Source organism: Populus trichocarpa, chromosome 8, assembly GCF_000002775.5.
Source record: "Populus trichocarpa isolate Nisqually-1 chromosome 8, P.trichocarpa_v4.1, whole genome shotgun sequence".
Classification (NCBI taxonomy): Eukaryota; Viridiplantae; Streptophyta; class Magnoliopsida; order Malpighiales; family Salicaceae; genus Populus; species Populus trichocarpa.
Window position 1 is genome coordinate 16439019 of NC_037292.2, and position 5637 is coordinate 16444655.

General features: G+C 36.0%; 1 pseudogene; it reads left to right on the forward strand.

Moving 5' to 3' along the window:
- The first annotated feature begins 548 nt into the window (after positions 1 to 548).
- On the forward strand, positions 549 to 4211 carry LOC18101841 (carbamoyl-phosphate synthase large chain, chloroplastic-like; annotated as a pseudogene).
- Positions 4212 to 5637: the final 1426 nt, after the last annotated feature.

Below are 5637 nucleotides of genomic sequence, written 5' to 3' on the forward strand. Positions count from 1 at the left end.
TGAAATGATAAGGTCTAGACTAATTTAAAGGGAATCAATAGCCTATAAACAAACTTTGGATAATAATTTTTTGTTTGAAATGCCAAATATCACCAAACATGTACACTTGAAGCCATTATATTTTCGTGCAAAGGTTGAAGAAGTAGATGCTGGAAGAGTTTTTGTTAATAATAGAGCTGTTATTAATATCTTATCTTTATACATGTTAGGTGTGATCGGAAAAATCAATAAATAACATAATTTCAACCAAAGTTGCATTTAGTGGATTTGCTGGTGAGATCTTGCAGGTGAAAAGAATGGTTACTATTAGCTTAAAAGTTGGTTCACTGATCATAAATACAATATTTTTCATTGCTGATGCAATTCCGAGCTATAATGTTCTATTAGAAAGAGATCGGATCCATGCAAATAACTGCATACCATCAAATCTATATAAGATATTGTTACTTTAAAGTGGAAATAAACTTAAAGTTATGTGTGTAGATGACAAACCATTTATTGCTTGTGTAAATAATCTAGAAACACATTTTTATTTTGGTAAGTGGAGCATGATTAGAGTTAAAACTAATGTGGCTCAACCTGAATTTTCTGTTAAGGTTGAGGAAACTGAGGATGAGGTTTGTGATATCCTAACGAGATCTTTGTTAACCGAAGATCCTAGAAGGAAGAGGAATGCATTTTCTAATAAATAAGAAAAAAATAATTTAAAGAGGTAGCGGTCTAAACTACTATTTCAATGTTACTAACTTACTAGACAGTCCAGACAAAAAAAAAAAAGAGATCCAAAGTTCACAGAAGAAACATTGGATTCAAGTCAATGACTAGAGACAAAAAAAAAATTAAAATTGAGTGTGATCTAAGATCAAAATCATGTCAAGATGTAAAAAAAACAAAAATTAAAGGAGTTTTAAATGAATAGAAAATTAAAAATTAAAAAATTCAAATTATCGTAGAAAAAAATAAGAGCACACAAGTTTTGAATCTATTAGAGTTATTAGTTAAATTATTATATAAGGTTTTGTAAAATAAAATTTCTAGCACTGTAAATTAATAAAATAAACTTATATTTTACAATAAATTTGACTTATAAAAAATTAACTTCTTTAATAATTTTTATTTATTTTTTTCTCGTCAAATTGATATTGATACTCAATGCGTTTGTTTGCGAGTTGATATTTAAGGGGTAAAGATCTTATTCTAATAGTGTTAATGTATTGTGATAAAGTTTTATTATATCACACTTTTATTTTGGAATTTGTTGTGAGTTGTGCGACTATGATAGGGATGCGCGCAAGTTGCCGAACTTGACTGGGATTTGGAACAATTGAAGTACAACCTCCGAGTTCCAAATCCAGATTGCCGTCATGCCATTTAAGCAGATATGAAAAAGGGTATGAAAGTTATGAAATCCACGAACTGAGTTTTGTTGATAAATGGTTCCTCACTCAGCATAAGGAGCTGGTGGATGTGGAACAATATCTTATGGCTAGGAGTTTGTCTCATCTGACGAAGGATGACTTCAGTGAGGTCAAAAAGCATGGCTTCAGTGACAAGCAGATAGCATTTGCTACTAAATCAACAGAGAAGGAAGTCCGATCAAAACGGAATTCTTTTGGAGTTACTCCGTCATATAAAAAGGGTTGATGCTTGTGCTGTAGAGTTTGAGGCCAATACTCCCTTCATGTACTCCTCCTATGATTCAGAGTGTGAATCAGCTCCCACCAAAAGGAAGAAGGTCTTGATTTTAGGTGGAGGACCCAACCGTATAGGTCAGTGAATTGATTTTGATTACTGTTGTTGCCATGCATCTTTCTCCCTCCAGGTATGTGTTTATAATTTTTGTATTATTTATGTTCCCCTGTCTGCCCAGGCAATTTCTCCAAAATACTATGTTATTTATGCATATTGGAATATCCTACCCTGCCATTTTGTTGATGTTTTGAGATCCACCATGCAACATAACTTTAAAATCCTTTTCTTGTTTATTAATTTTTTTGTTTGATAAATCATTGATCATGATTATCAAGGCTGTGCTATTAATAACAGCACTCTTTTCAATCAAAATTAACTTGTAAAATGTTGATCATGTCTCGTATATTCACTTTGAAGGCAGATCTTGGATTGGTGTTGAAAGTAACGAGTGATATATTGTACCACCTACTTTTTTGCAATTGCTTGTATGCTTTGAAAATTTAGAAATGTCTATGTTTTTTGTGTTTTTTCAGTTGGAATTTATTGCAGCATGAAAAAGAGCATAAACAAAGGTGAAATGAATCAAACACTACGTAAATTCAAGCAAATATCTGTATGCAGCCTTTTGTGGTTAGAAATATAGAATTACAGTCATCTAAACGTGCTGAATCTGTATAAGGCTGTGCTCTGATTCGGTTCAGCAATAAAATTTCATTTATTCAATAAGTAGCCTAATAGGTTTTCTTAGTTGTGTAGTTAAATAACATGTTGGAACAAATGTAAAGGAATCTGCTTTTGGATGGCTTTGCTACTCAGAGATAGTTACCACTTTGGTACATTTTTTAACGGGGTAGCCTTTCTGCTTTACAGAGTGCAGGATATGAGACATTTATGTTGAATTGAAATCCTGTGTCCACAGATTATGACACAAGTGATTGTCTCTACTTTGAACCCTTGACAGCAGAAGACGTTCTGAATGTTATTGAATTGGAAAGACCTGATAGGATCATTGTGCAGTTTGGTGGTCAAACACCCCTGAAGCTGGCCCTGCCCATCCAGCAGTATCTGGACAAGCATAAGCCTCTCAGTGTTTACACATATGGTGCACATCATCACCTGATTCTATTGATGCTGCTGAGGACAGAGGGAGGTTCAATGCAATTCTAAAAGAGTTAAACATTGAACAACCAAAAGGAGGCATTGCTAAGAGTGAGGCCGATGCTTTAGCCATTGCGGCAGACATAGTTTTCCCAGTTGTTGTCTGTCAATCTTATGTCTCAGGTGGCTGGGCAATGGAGATAGTATATAGTGATGACAAGCTTATGATGTATCTCGAAAATGCTGTTGAAGTTGATCCCTGTGTTGATAGATAAATATTTATCTGATGCTGTTGAGATTGATGTGGACGCCCTTGCAGACTCACACAATAATGTGGTTATTGGAGGGGTAATGGAGCACATTGAGCAGGCTGGGGTCCATTCTGGCGACTCAGCTTGCATTCTTCCCTCACAAACTATCTCACCTTCCTGCTTGACCACAATTAGGTCATGGACTAAAAAGCTGGCAAAGACTCTGAATGTTTGTGGTCTCATGAACTGCCAATACACAATCACAGTGGACGTGGAAGTTTTTCTGCTTGAGGCAAATCCTTGTGCATCTTGTATGGTTCCATTTGTCTCCAAGGCAATTGGCCATCCACTAGCTCAGTATGCTGCTCTTGTTATGTCTGGAAAGTCACTTAATGAGATACTTTTCACAAAAGAGGTAATCCCAGCACATGTTGCAGTTAAAGAAGCGATTCTTCCATTTTTTGAAGTTCCCAGGCTGTGATGTACTGTTAGGGCCTGAGATGAGGAGTACCACTGAGGTAATGGGTATTGATTTTCTGGTTGCCATTGCATTTGCCAAGGCTCAAATTATTGCTGGGCAGAAGCTACCACTTTCTGGCACTGTGTTCCTTAGCCTAAATGACTTGACAAAATCCCATCGAGAAAGGCTGGCAAAGGCCTTTCTAGGACTCAGGTTCAGGATTGTTTCAACTTCTGGAACAGCTCACTTTCTGGAATTGAAAGGTATCTCAGTGGACAGAGTGCTGAAGATGCATGAGGGACAGCCACATGCTGGCGATCTTGCTAATGGGCATATTCAATTGATGGTAATTACTAGCTCTGGCGATTCACTTGATCAAATTGATGGCCAGCAATTGAGGATGGCACTTGCTTATAGAGTTCCTATAATAACAACAGTTTCTGGTGCTTTGGCAACTTCAACTGCAATAGAGAAATTAAAATCTTGCACTGAAGTGAGGGCCCTTCAGGACTTTTTCAATGTTGACCTACAGAAAGATAATAGTAAAAATTTGCTGTCAGCATCTTCTTCTCTATGATTGAGGGGGGAATTCCAGTAAGTGATCCAGTCTATTATGTTTATTTTGTTATCTGTTAAATGTGGTTTGTTGTTACTATTGTTTGGGGTAGATTTTCTATTCAGTTATATGTTATTATCATTGTTTAGCTGCCCATCCGTTTCATTTCTGCGAGCTGATTAATACTAACCTGGGAATGTGTATTAGGGACACAAATTTATCTATAGTTTGAAACATGACCCTGCCAGAAACTTAGTTCAGGCATGTCAAATGAATCTGTTGCCAGAAACTTAATTCAGGGATAGCAAATTAATAATTTGTTTTAGTGTCTGCATGGTCAACACAATTTGAATAATCTTTGCCTTCCTCACCCTTACCCTCTCTGAAGACATGTTTGAGTGAGTCAAACATGTAATAAATTTCCATGTTTAATCTGTTGGTTTGTGTTCACAGAACGAGCAAGAGCGTCGTTAGTTATGTTATCATGAAGGAGCATGTTATTAGTTTCCGTTTCTTGTGAAGGAAAATAGCTATGCTGCTATGTATGGGAAAATGATTGGTCTTTTATCACTTGAAAGGGCAAAATACTAGTGAGAAAATAGAGGTTTTTTAATTTTTATTTTGAAATGTAGTGAGCTTTGAGGTTACAGTAATAATGTCTTTTTCAGAGGCTGAAGTAAGTCTCCTATGTAATTTATACTTTCTATGTGCTGCTAGAAACCTATTTATCCTAGGCAAATTTTAAGGTTAATTAAATTAGGGCCACTTATATTTTACAAAACGCTTTTGTGAATGTTAATATATGCATGTGTGCGTGTGTGCACACATTTTCTTCTCTGTGCTTGGTATGTTTTGTTGATATTTCCCCCCTACTGAAAGCAGGTTAAAAAAATCTGTTGAACTTTATTGTCGCTCTTTTACAGCAGATGTAGATATACAGGGAGTGTTGGTGGGATAAACCACTGGTGGTGACTTTGAAACACTCAGAGGGGATAAAACACACTGTTTTATTTCAACAACAAGAAGCTTACAAAGATTAAACAAAAGCTCAATACACACCCTCTTTTTCTCTCTAGTGTTTCTCTCTAATCTCTCCACACATAATAACATAAACTTAGATGCCTATTTATACACAAATTAAATGTAAGAAAAATCAAACTTCAAGTGTGAAGGCGGGTGGCGGGTGGCGGCTGGAAATGGTGGTTGGGCGGTGACAGCTGGTGTCTGCAAGTGGTGGTTGCCTTCCTTAACCTTCTAGATTGAGTTTACTTCAACAAATTCCCCCTTTAAACTCAATCGAGGGATGTCATGCCAAGCATGAACTTCAATCTGATAAATATTTCTCCCTTCAATGGCTTTGTAAAAATATCTGCAACTTGATCATTTGTGTTGCAAGATATCAATTCAACTTCTTTGTTCTTCACATGTTCTCGGATGAAGTGATGACGTGTATCAATGTGTTTACTTCTTTCATGATACATTGAGTTCTTTGCTAATGCAATCGCTGATCGATTATCAATATAAATCTCCGTAGGATTTTCTTGAGGAAATCCCAAATGCTTCAACATATTTTTTAACCA